Source organism: Helianthus annuus, chromosome 3, assembly GCF_002127325.2.
Source record: "Helianthus annuus cultivar XRQ/B chromosome 3, HanXRQr2.0-SUNRISE, whole genome shotgun sequence".
NCBI lineage: Eukaryota > Viridiplantae > Streptophyta > Magnoliopsida > Asterales > Asteraceae > Helianthus > Helianthus annuus.
The window spans coordinates 14,472,552-14,485,852 of record NC_035435.2 but is presented as its reverse complement, the minus strand read 5'-3'; the positions used below and the strand labels follow the sequence as shown (position 1 = coordinate 14,485,852).

The 13,301-nt window shown below is 41.1% G+C and overlaps 1 long non-coding RNA gene across 1 annotated transcript; it reads right to left on the bottom strand.

Moving 5' to 3' along the window:
- Positions 1-10,391: 10,391 nt before the first annotated feature.
- On the bottom strand, positions 10,392-12,174 carry LOC110923312. The gene is made up of 3 exons (XR_002583958.2): positions 11,985-12,174; positions 11,403-11,469; positions 10,392-10,597 (listed from the first exon to the last, which is right to left on the bottom strand). It is a non-coding gene; the product is annotated as an uncharacterized LOC110923312 (long non-coding RNA).
- Between the last annotated feature and the right edge of the window lie 1,127 nt (positions 12,175-13,301).

Sequence of the window (13,301 nt, the reverse complement as noted above, 5' to 3'; positions counted from 1 at the left end):
TCTGATGGTGATCTTTCCAGGATCCTCTATCCTACCATGAGTAGCCCACTCCTTGGGCAGATCCTTCCCATTAGGGATGGAATCCCTCCTAACGAAGAAAAATTGTCGCTTCCAGTTCGTGTCATTCTTGGTGACCTTAAGAACAGGGTGATCCTCCCCAGCTTTCCGTTTGAACAAATATCGGCAGGATCCAAACGTTGTGAGATCATACATCTCAGACAGCTCCGCCATTCCTAGGTCGATCCCTTCTTGCTCAATGATCCTTTCAAGGGTATATAAAACCCTCCAGATCATCGGCATGGCTTGGATGTAAGATATGCCGGTCAGGGAAAAGAAAGATTGGGTGAAAGCTGGAAAGGGATACGTATAGCCTATAGTGAACGGAGTAACAGGAAAGGCCACCCAAGTATCGGAGACAAAGTCACTTAAAGCAGTGGGAGTGAAAGATTTAAAGATAGCATTCGCCAGAAAACAATGACGAATTCTATCAATATGAACATCGGTGAAACAACACCTCTCATGGGGAGAATCCTTGATGATCCTGTTTTGGTCAAAAATCTCACAAGGATAATGCAACCAAACTCTAAGTAAATGGGGAATGATGCTTGGTTTGTTGAAAAAGTAAAGGATCACTTTAATAAGAAATATGCAAATGACACAAGGATTTATACGAGGAAAAAGCCCTTGATCAATGAATGATCTCCGGCATAAAAAACCTCGGGTGATGGCAACTACCGATCACCAACTTCAATATATCAAAATATGGTTACAACTTCGGATGATAATGAGCTGAGTACAAGGATCACTATCGTAGTGTGTGTCTAAGCGTGTGAGAAATGTGTTGTGTGTCTTCCGAATGGGGAAGAGTGTTATATATACAAGTGTAGGTGGCCTATTTTAGGTAAAAAGACTAATAATCAGCTCATTACCCCTTTAGAAATAAAAGTAAATCTAGCCTAAATTATCGCCCTTAAATCATGCCAAGTTTCCATATCCTTCACAACGTTCATCTCTGATTAAGCATATGCCAAAGTTGTAAAGACGCGTCCCTTGATTGTGATGCTAAGAGCGGATCCTGCTAGACATTCCTGCAAAATGACATTAAGTTCAATGAAAGCAACTGTTAGCATGAGGATCCTATAATGGTCCGTGATCCTGATCCTGGAACTCTGCTGAGGATCACTATCTGCCAAAGAAATAAGGATCACTGCTTAGGATCACATGTAAGGATCATGTATTATAAAAATCCAGCCCTAACGATTGCCCCCAAAATATAAGGAGTGATTTTGTAAATAAATGAGTTATATTTTGCTTTGATCTTATCTGCAACGAACGACTCGGATAACTAGCCGTTAAACTCGGACTAGCCGTTGCAACCCTTACGTCATAGACGTGACAATCCTGCAGATCATCATTATAAATAGGAGATAGAGTTAGGATCAATTTGCATTTAAATTCAAGAGCTACTCCCTTTATAATCTCATCTGAAAGATCGATCAGGTATTCTTCCTCTCTTCTTTCCTTCTCTTTCTCTGTTTTTCTTTCTCTTTTCATTCCACCGCGAATATGTTGCTCCGGAATTCTCCTCACAAGGATCACAAGAAGAATAGCCCTTTGAAAGGTCAAGGGATCATTAAAGACTCTCCCACCGAGAGGTGCTGCTTCACCGATGCTCACATTGATAGGATTCGTCACTGTTTTCCTGCGGATGCTATCTTCAAGTATTTCACTCCCACTGCTTTAAGCGATTTTGTTTCTAACACATGGGTAGCTTTTCCTGCAACTCCGTTCACCATAGGATATTCGTATCCCTTTCCAGCTTTCACCCAATCTTTCTTTTCCCTGACCGGCATGTCTTATATTCAAGCCATGCCGATGATCTGGAGGGTTTTATATACCCTGGAAAGGATCATTGAGCAAGAAGGGATTGATTTAGGAATGGCGGAGCTGGCTGAGATGTATGATCTCACAACGTTTGGATCCTGTCGATATTTGTTGAAACGGAAAGCTGGGGAGGATCACCCTGTTCTTAAGGTTACCAAAAATGATACGAACTGGAAGCGGCGATTCTTCTTTGTTAGGAGGGATACCATCCCTAATGGGGAGGATCTGCCCAAGGAGTGGGCTACTCATGGTAGGATAGAGGATCCTGGAAGGATCACCATCAGACTTGTTCCTTAAGGCGAGGATTACTAATATTCTGTTTTTTGTGCAGCCATATCTGTTGCTCATCTCAAGTTAACTCCTGCTGCAAGAGAGAGAGTTCTAGCCTTCAAAAAGCTTGATCCTGAGACCAGAAGTTTTCAAGTTACCATTCCAGATTCACAGGAAGTATCCTCCGCATCTGCCACAATGTCAAGTAAGTATCCTCATTAAAAAGTAGTTCTATGTAGGATTTTTAAATTAGTTAAAGTACTTATCTTATTTTGATGGTGTAGGCGCTGGGAAATCTGTCAAGTCTGCCTCCAAGTTTGGTATTGACGAGCTTGCCAATGTCAAGTCTACAAGGAAGAAGACCCTTGCTGCTAGTCCATCTGCTTCAGCCCCTAAAGCTCCTATTAGGGGTAAGGGAAAGAAGAGAAAGGCTTCTGAGGATCTTCAAGGATTTCCCCTGCTCCGCCAGCAGTTTCTTGATTATGTTAATGAAGTAAGGATCATTGCCCCTGTTGGTTATCCTACTTGAATATCCTGCTTGAATATCCTGCCTGTATATCCTGCTTGTTTGAGGATCACCTAATCCTGAACTTACCCTTTTCCCTTTCTGCAGAAACTCGCTGAAATAGAAACATATATTGGCCACGTTGAGGATCAAGACCGCCAAATTGCCGACCTCCAACAGATGGGTGTGCTGAAGGATCTCAAGATTGCTGATCTTGAGAAGGAGCTCCGGGCCACCAAGGATAAAGCTGCCAGGATGCTGATCAATTTTGATTACGAGAAGCATGACATTACCCAGGATGCCAAGGTCTCTGCTGCGATAACCATGTATAAGATCCAGCTGTAGATGGTTGCGGAGGCTCAGGATCCTTCCTTCGACAAAGGCACATGGGACGTGGAAGGCTGGAAGGCAAGGCTGGCAGAGTTGGAGGATGATGATGAGGCCGAGGAGATCCCTATGCTTGAAGGTGGTGATGCTGGCAAGGATCAGGGGGAAGCAAGTGGAGCTGGTGGTGATGGTGCAGCGAAGGTTTGAGCTGCAGGATTGGGCAATGATGGAAATTTCTAGACATAGCCGGAGCCCAATTTTTTAAGTTTGGTAGTGGTTTTTGTGGTTGTGATGTTTTCAAACAATGATGGTCTGTACTTAAACAATAGTTTCTAGGATTAAGGATCCAGGATCCTTCGGACAATAGGTAGGATTGCAAATGGTGGAGGGATCCTCTGTTTGGGGGATGAAGCCTTTGTGATCCTGTCGCTTTTACTTTCCTGCACCTGCTATGACCGCATAAACAATGGACACCCTTTGCCAACCCATGTGGACGGGCCACGTTTTGCTGGTAGAAACGTGGGTTGGCGATTTTGACAACTTTTGAAAGGGTTTAAAATCCTTTGTTAATAAAATAACTCTAACCTTTCTGGCTTATCTCGTGTTGTTATCCTTTATTTATCCTCTTGTTGTCCAATTATTTTAGAAATATATTTATTAGAATAACAGAAGTTGAGCAAATCATGTTCAATAAATTTAGGATATGATCCTAGATCAAATATCCTATCATTGAAAATTTTCAAAGCAATTTATTTTAAGGATCATAGGTTTAGTTGCTAAAGTGCAAGGGTTGTTCACAATAATGAGTATAATCAACATAGTCAAGGATCATACCTGAGGATCCAAGTTAGGATCCTAACCTTTAATCAAGATAACCGTAGATGAGATTTTAATAGATAATAAGGATTAAGTATCCTTATTTGTTTAACTTCGAAAACCTGAAAAATGGAACATAACTTGGGACTAAGCCAATGTAAAAGATAAATTAGTAGCTGGGGACATGCCCAAAGGATAACTGGGGACAAGCCCAAAGGATCACTGGGGACAAGCCTAAAGGATAACTGGGGACAAGCCCAAGGATCGTATGTAAACTGGAGTATGGCCCTTACTGGCGACTATCCAAGCTTGGTGACATGAAAATGCCAAAACCTTAGCTAATGTGAAAACGTTAGAAACCTTAGGAACGGATGTATGGTACGTCTACCATTATACGTAGGATCCTAGGTATAGCCAGTACGATGAGGTTGTCAGCCCCGAAAGTGGGTACTGGTCCCAAAGACGTGAACTATACCAGGATCATCGTGCGCTACTGGCGAAAACTGGGGACAAGCCCAAGGATAACTGGGGTTAAACCCAAGGATCTGTGGTGCTTTTGAAGATCTTTAACGATATGCTGAAGATACCTGGACTATCATAACTCAAATGGTCCGTGAGAAGAGGATGAAGGATGCATGATCCTTATCCTTAGGTAAAAATAAGAAAACGGAAAAGTTCTGAAATAAGGACTTTACCAGAGTAAGGATCACTGATATCGCCGGGATCCTTCGAGGATGCTTCCAATGTAAGGATCATATGCTTGGAGGATCCTGTTCACATGAAATATTTTTTTAAGTGGACAGCATTCCAGGCTCTTGGTAGCAAATTTCCTTCCATGGTTAGCAATCTGTATGCCCCCTTTCCTGCTTCGGCTTCGATCAAGTAAGGGCCTTCCCACTTTGGTGCTAACTTCCCGTCAACAGGATTGATAGTGTTTTGGAATGCTTTTCTCAACACCATATCCCCGACTTGGAACTTCCTTATCTTGACATTTTTATTGTAGGCACCAGCCATTCTTTGTTGGTAGCTTGCCATCCTTATCCTAGCCAAATCCCTGATTTCCTCAATAGTATCCAAGTCTTGAGCTAAGATTGCAGCATTCTCTTCAGGATCAAGAGTACTTGTTCTAGCAGTTGGAACCACCATTTCTGTTGGGATCACTGCTTCTGCACCAAATACTAAAGAGAAGGGTGTTTGACCAGTGGCATTCTTGGGAGTTGTTCTATCAGCCCATAGCACATAAGGCAATTCCTCTGCCCATTTCCCCTTCTTGGATCCTAGCTTCTTCTTCAGATTGTTGATGATGATCTTGTTGGATGATTCTGCTTGACCATTGGCTTGTGGATGGACTGGTGTTGATGTTATCATCTTAATTCCCCAACTGTCACAAAAGTTAGTGGTTCTGCTCCCAATGAATTGGGAACCATTATCACATACAATTTCAGAGGGAATGCCAAATCTAGTTATAATGTTTCTTTTAATAAAGGATATAACTTCCTTTTCTCTGACTTGGGCAAAAGCTTCAGCTTCTATCCACTTAGAGAAGTAGTCGGTCATGGCGAGCATAAATACTTTTCCACCAGGTGCTTTAGGGAGCTTGCCAACTATATCCATCCCCCATCTCATGAATGGCCAAGAGGATGGTATTGGATGCAAAAATTCAGCTGGCTGATGAAGGATATTGCTGTGTCTTTGACAAGGATCACACTTCTTAGTATATTCTACAGCATCCCGTTTCATAGTTGGCCAGTAGTATCCTGTTCTAAGGATCCTTGAGAACAATGCCCTGCCCCCAGTGTGGTTTCCGCAATCTCCTTCATGGAAGTCTCTCAATACTTCTTGAATTTCAGGATCCTCGATACATCTTAAATATGGTCCTGCAAGAGATCGTTTATATAGCATATTATTTAAGATTGTGAATTGAGATACCTTAATCCTGAAAGCTTTAGGATTTTCTCCCATAGGAACCTCCCCGTGTTGCAAGTATCTCATGATTGGTGAGATCCATGATCCTGAATAAGATTGAGCTTCTTCACTAGGGATCACTGCAGTATCCTCTTCTATTTCCATGGCCACCTGATTTTCAATAGCAGGAGCCAGGATATGGATGATGGGGATACTTATATCTTCTGGAATCTTCAAGGATGATCCTAGGTTGGCCAATGCATCAGCTTCTGTGTTTTCCTCCCTAGGTACCTGTGTTAAGCTGAAAGAGACAAAAGAGAGTGCCAATTCTTTGACTATCTCTAAATATTTGGTTAGTTTTTCACCTTTAACAGCATAGGATCCATTAAAGTGATTGGTGATTAATAATGAGTCTACATATACTTTAAGATATTTCACCCCCATATCCTTAGCAATTTGCAAGCCAGCAATTAAGGCTTCATATTCAGCCTCATTGTTAGTTGCTTGGAACTCACAGGCTATGGAGTGGGGTATTATGTCCCCCTGTTGCGATTTTAGTAGTTTCCCGAGCCCTGTGCCCTTGACATTTGAGGATCCATCAGTGTATAGTATCCAAGGATCCTTGGTCTCATCCAGCTGCTGGACTTCCAATTCTGCTTCCTTTTGTAGATCACTATTGAAATCAGCCACAAAGTCAGCTAGTGCTTGGGATTTAATGGCTGTTCTAGGCTCATATCTTATATCATGGGCACTAAGCTTTACTGCCCACTTAGCCATTCTTCCGGACATCTCTGGTTTCCTGAGGACATTCTTGATTGGAAAATTAGTTCTAACAACAATAGTGTGGGTTTCAAAATAATGTCTTAACTTAGTTGATGCCATAATTAATGCGAGAATAAGTTTCTCAAGGTGTGAGTACCTGGATTCTGCATCAAGTAAACTCTTACTTACATAGTAAATAGGATGTTGTGTACCTTCGTGATCCTTAACAAGGACAACACTTACAGCGGTTGAGGATACCACCAGGTATAAGGATAACACATCTCCTTTTCCGGGTTTCATTAATGCTGGTGCTGAGGACATATATTCTTTGAGGGCTTGCAAAGCATTCTCGTGCTTTTCAGTCCATTCAAATTTCTTGTTTTTCCTTAGGATATCATAAAATTCTTTACATCTTTCTGAGGATTTTGATATGAACCTGTTTAGAGCTGCTATCCTGCCTGTTAGCCTTTGCACATCCTTAGCATTGGCAGGGGATTTGATATTCACTAGTGCTTTAATTTGCTCCGGGCTTGCTTCAATGCCCCTCTGGGTTACCATATATCCTAAGAATTTACCTGCTTTAACACCAAAGTGACATTTTGAAGGATTAAGTTTCATGTTATAATTATCAAGGATATCAAATGCTTCCTCCAAGTCCCTTAGGTGATCCTCAGCTTTCTTTGACTTGACTACCATATCATCTATGTATACTTCCATAGTTTGTCCTATTTGATCTTTGAACATCATATTCACCAGCCTTTGATATGTTGCACCTGCATTTCTTAGTCCAAAAGGCATGGCAATATAACAATATAAACCGGTTGGGGTCATAAAGGCTGTATCCTCTTGGTCAGATGGTTCCATCTGAATTTGTTGGAATCCAGATGATGCATCCATAAAGGTCAACAGTTCATGCCCCGCCGTTGCATCCACCATGGAGTCAATGTGGGGTAATGGGAAAGGATCCTTGGGACATGCCTTATTTAAATCAGTGAAATCGACACATACCCTCCACTTTCCGTTTTTCTTTTGGACAACAACCACATTGGCTAGCCATTTTGGATATTTTACCTCTCTGATCATACCTGCTCGAAGTAGTCTTTCTACTTCTTCCTGGATAATGGCATTCCTTTCTGGTGCAAACTTCCTCCTTTTTTGGTGGGTTGGTTTGATTGACCTGTCAATGCCAAGCTTGTGGGTGATAATATCCTTAGATATACCTGTCATGTCCTCATGTTTCCATGCAAAGGTAGATTTTCTTCTTTTGAGGAAGGATATTATGTCTTCTTTCATCTTGCCAAGGATCCCTGATCCGATATAGATTTTTGATTCAGGATCATTAGGATCCAAAAGGATTTCGTCCACATCCTGTTCTCTTGCCTCCAAGACATTCCTTGGAGGATACTGTAATTGCTATTGCTCCCTTGGCTTCGAGGTTGGTTTCATGGATGAGGTATAGCAATCCTTAGCCTCTTGCTGGTCACTGTCGATCTTGATTATCCCCCATGGGCTAGGGAGTTTCACACATTGATGGTAGGTGGATGGGACTGCTTTCATATCATGTATCCAGGGCCTGCCAAGGATAACATTACAACAAGATAAACAGTCAATGACACAAAATTTTTGATAATTATGTAATCCTTCCACGTAGATTGGGAGTTTAATGTCCCCCAGAGTTTTCTTCGTTTCTCCACTGAATCCCACAAGCACGGAGGATCTTGGTGTGATGTCTGATTCTGGGATACCCATTTTCTTTAGAACATCAAGCTGGATAATGTTTACTGAGCTTCCTCCATCGATAAGGATCCTGCGGACAAAATGGTTAGAAATAAAGAGAGTAATAACTAAACTATCATGATGAGGATCCTGGATGTTAATGCGATCATCCTCATCAAACGTTATCGTCTTTCCTTCCGAGACACTTGATGTTCGAATAGGTCTTTCTCCATTATCCATTTTTGCTTCCTTTGCATGCCTTTTGGCTGCCGAGAAGGATGTACCACAAATATCTGATCCTCCGGAAATAAAGTTGATCACTTGTGCATTCGCCGGAGGGGCTGGAGCCTTTTCAGGGATCCTTTCAGGATCCTGAGTCCTTTGCTTTTTTCTTCCCAACAATTCTTTTAGATGCCCCTTGCTTAACAGATATCCAATTTCTTTTCTTAATGCTATGCATTCTTCAGTTAGATGCCCGAAATCCTCGTGGTATGCACACCACTTTGACTTGTCTTTAGTCCCGGATGGTTTGTCATTCTTTCTAGGCCATCTGGCTTTTTCTCCTAGATTCTGCATTGCAAGGATTAGTTCATGATTGTCAACAGAGAAACAATATTCAGAAATCGGAGGATAATCCTCATCATCCTCTTCTTGGTCAACAGCATGCACGTTCTGGTTGTCATTTCTTTGGTAGGATTTGAACATATTGTTCTTGAAAGAGGATCCTTGTTTTTCCTGTTTTGAGGATCCTACTTGCCTCTCCTGGATCCTCTTGTCATCCTCTAGCCGGATGAACCTGAGTGCCCGAGTTCTTACTTCATCTAGGTTCCTGCATGGTGTCATAACAAGATCATCATAGAACAATGAATCCTTAAGCAGTCCCATTTTGAAGGCCTCAACAGCCGTGGCCATATCTAAGTTGGGAATGTCCAAGGATTCTTTACTGAATTTAGTTATATAATCCCTTAATGATTCATTATGACTTTGAGTTACCCTATATAAATCACTAGTTAATCTTTCAAATTTTCTACTACAAGAGAATTGTTATTGAATAAATTAACTAAATTAGCAAATGAAGTGATAGAGTAAGGGGGAAGACTTAGCAGCCATTTAAGAGCTGATCCAGTAAGGGTGGATCCAAATCCTTTACATAGGCATGCTTCCTTTAACTTTTCTGGGATTGGATTGATCTCCATCCTCTTCCTGTATTGTGCTACGTGCTCCTCAGGATCCGTTGTACCATCATACAGCTTCATGGTAGGGATATGGAACCTTTTGGGTACCTCTGCATCACAAATTGGTGGTGCAAAACGAATACCTTATGGCTTCCATCTGCAATCTCCGGGATAGGCTTGACTACCCCTGGAACACTTGAGATCATATCCTTCAGCTTCTGTAACTCCCTGGCCATAGCATGATTGATACCTGTATCCTGCACGAATCCATGGTTAGTGGTAAGATAATTATTTAAGGTGTTACCTCCCATCGGGTTCAAGTTAGGAACATTGGGTGTGAATCCATATTGCTGGGACTCTAGGATAATGGATGGACCAGTGGAAGCAATGGTCTGCATCGGAATAAAGTCTCCTTGATGGATATCTAGGCTTCCTGTTTGCAAATTCTTCAAGGATCCTGGTATCTGTAGGGATTCTTGAATTTGGGATGATCCTGGGACGAAGGAGGATCCTTGAACCTGGGATGATCCTGGAACAAAGGAGGATCCTTGAACCTGGGATGATCCCGTAACAAAGGAGGATCGTTGAACCTGGGATGATCCTGGAACGAAGGAGGATCCTTGAACCTGGGATGATCCTGGGACAAAGGAGGATCCTAAGCTCATGAAGGATCCCAAATGCTGGGCGTAGGATCCCGCTGGTTGGAGATATGATCCTGATGCCTGAGTCATTGTTGCTGGGCTGAAATGTACTCCTCTTGATCCACCCATATATTGAATGTCTGGGACCTTTGATGGCTGAGAAGTAATCATTGGAGTATCAAAATTCAAAGATTTGGGCATTAGTGGGGAATGATCCTCTGCCGTTTTCTTTTGCCTTTTGAGATCTCCGATTTCTCTGAGGATCCTGTCATTAGTTTCATCCTGCTGCTGCATACGATCCCTCATCTGCAAAATCAAAGTAAATATATGTAAGACCCAGCTTATTTTACCAAATTTAATAACCTAAAAACCTTGCATTTAACGCCAAAATGACGACTTTACAAAAACTTTCATAGTTTAACCCAAAATTAACACAACCTTCGTGTATTGTTGTTACAAACCACATACAAGACAGTAACTACCATTAATTTACATAGTTTCTAACACAAAGTTTGGATGCGGAAGCGTTCTTAAAATGTGTGTGTTCGGTTCGATTCATTTGCTTGATCTTCATCCTTTTTCTTGGTACCTGAGAACTAGCATTTAAAACAAGCATTAGTACTAACACTCTTGGTAATTACGTATTCGAATCAGGTCCGAACACGGATTCGAGAAAATGATCAAAACAACTTTTGTCAAACAGGGCTCCACCGTAATTTACGGTGTCACCGTAAATTACGGTGGCTTCTGGTCATTTGGGATCTACCGTAACACAGTAGAGACTCACCGTAAATAATTTCAGGCCACCGTAAATTACGGTACTACCGTAATTTACGGTAGACTCTGCACATCTTTTCCTTGTTTAAAATGCAGTTTTCTTGCTGATTCGCTATGAGTCGAAACAACACAAATTCGCATAAATTGCTGCGCGGCTGGGCTAGTACTTCATACTTGTTTTGGTTTATAACATTACTCAACTATTCTTGAGCGGGCATGCTTACGAAATCAACTTACACCCTAGATTACAAGACATAATATTTGGTTGTTTATACTATTTTCATGCATCGAATATACACCTTAGCTCCTATATTAAGAACAAGATTTCTTAATTTGGGTATGGTGTTCGTTACACGGCATACTTATCATGTAATTCACGCATTGTGTAATAAGGTCATGCTTCATGCTTATTACCATAACTTGTTTGACCCGTTTGGGTGTTAAACTTACACACCATTTCGGATATGTAAGATTTCATGCATTTTCACTTGTTTTGACCCATTTACTTGTTTAAGGCACTAATCATATTCGTGACGTATTGGTAAATCTTGGTCGTCGTGTTTCAAAATTGACTACATAAAACTAACAATAAGGTATAATGTAACGAAACGATAAATTTCGTACCTTTAGAGCGCGCCTTTTCCTCGTGATTTCCCCTCGGCTTGTCCGCTAGAGGAACCGGACTCTTTGCCTAGAAAATTCAGTTTTCACAACATGTTTAGAACTCTTTTCATGACCATAATCACATCATTATGGACCATTATCAAATCTGCGTTTTTATCCAAATTTTAACATTTAAGTCCTCACTTAGGCATTTCTACAAACACCTAGCGGGTCAGATTTTTCCACCTTCATAAACAAGTTCGTGACTTTAAGATTTGCCATCAAATTTCACTATAATAGCAATTTTGCATACAATTAGTATCAATATCACTGAAATTACTTCTTATAATGAAATTTATACTAGGATTACACTCAAAATCCTAATATTCATCATCAACATACAAAACCCATAACTTAACATTTATGGATTCATGGAATTTTCTTGAATTAGGGCATGATTTCACCTATAGTTGTCTAGGTTTTTAACCCTAGACACTATTTCATCTTTAATCTAACTAATTACTATCATGCATCAAATAAATTTCAGATTTTGCTAGATTCATGAGAATTTCAAGTAGTGAATTCTCACAAAATTTTACATACCTCTAGACCCTCTCGCGATGAGGAACACGATTCTAAGCTCGGATTTTGTTTTGGTTAGGATTTGAGCCTTCAATTTGCAAGAAATGGTGATGTTAGGGTTTTGGATATGGGGTTCGCCCCTTTTCTCTGCTTCTGTCGACCAGACCACCAATTTTTGGTGTGTTTGGTTTTGATTTTGTTACTATTAGTAATAAGAGTTTCATTTTTGACAAGTTTAGTCCCTTGACTACCATTTTCTCTAGTTTCAAGTATTTTAACCATAATATGAGTTATTTCTAGACTAGAACTTAACTAGGTTAAGTTCTAAATTGGTAATTTCTTGTTTATTAATTCCTTGAACTTTATAATATACGGGTTTACGTTTTTGGGGTGTTACAAGTCCACCCCCCTTAAAAGGGGTTTCGTCCCCGAAACCGAATTACGTACCAAATAATGTAGGGTAGAGACGCTGCATCTCCTCTTCGGATTCCCAAGTAGTGTCTGACCCTTTTCTGTGGTCCCACTTAACCTTGACTTGATTTATCACTTTGTTCCTCAAGCTTTTCTCTTTACGATCTAAAATCACAATCGGTTTCACTGCATAGTTGAGACTGTTATCCACCTCGATATCATCGTAGTGGACATGAGTGGTCTCGTCGGCCAAACATTTCCGGAGATGTGATACGTGAAATGTGTTATGAATCCCACTCAATTCTTCGGGTAATTCAAGTCGATAAGCTACCTTACCAACTCGTTCAATGATTCTAAATGGCCCAATGAATCTCGGGCTTAACTTTCCCCTTTTTCGGAATCTAATAATACCCTTCCATGGGGAAACCTTTAGCATGACCATTTCGCCAACTTGGAACTCGATTGGCCTATTTCTTTTGTCTGCGTATGCCTTTTGTCGGTCTTGAGCCGCCTTTAAATGTGTCCGAACTATGTCAATTTTCGCATTTGTAGCTCGGATTACGTCAGTTGGTGCTAGCCCTCGCGGGCCCACCTCTCCCCAACATACCGGAGTCCGACACTTTCTGCCATATAATAGCTCATACGGGGCCATTTTAATGCTCGCGTGATAGCTATTATTATAAGCGAATTCGACCAAGGGTAAATGGACATCCCAACTACCCCCAAAGTCAATAATGCAAGCCCGTAGCATATCACCCAATGTTTGTATTGTTCTTTCGCTCTGCCCATCCGTTTGTGGATGGTAAGCAGTGCTAAGGAACAATTTGGTTCCCATCTGTTCTTGGAATTCACGCCAGAATTTCGAGGTAAACCGAGTATCTCTGTCTGATACAATGGATATCGGTACCCCATGCCTTGCTATGATTT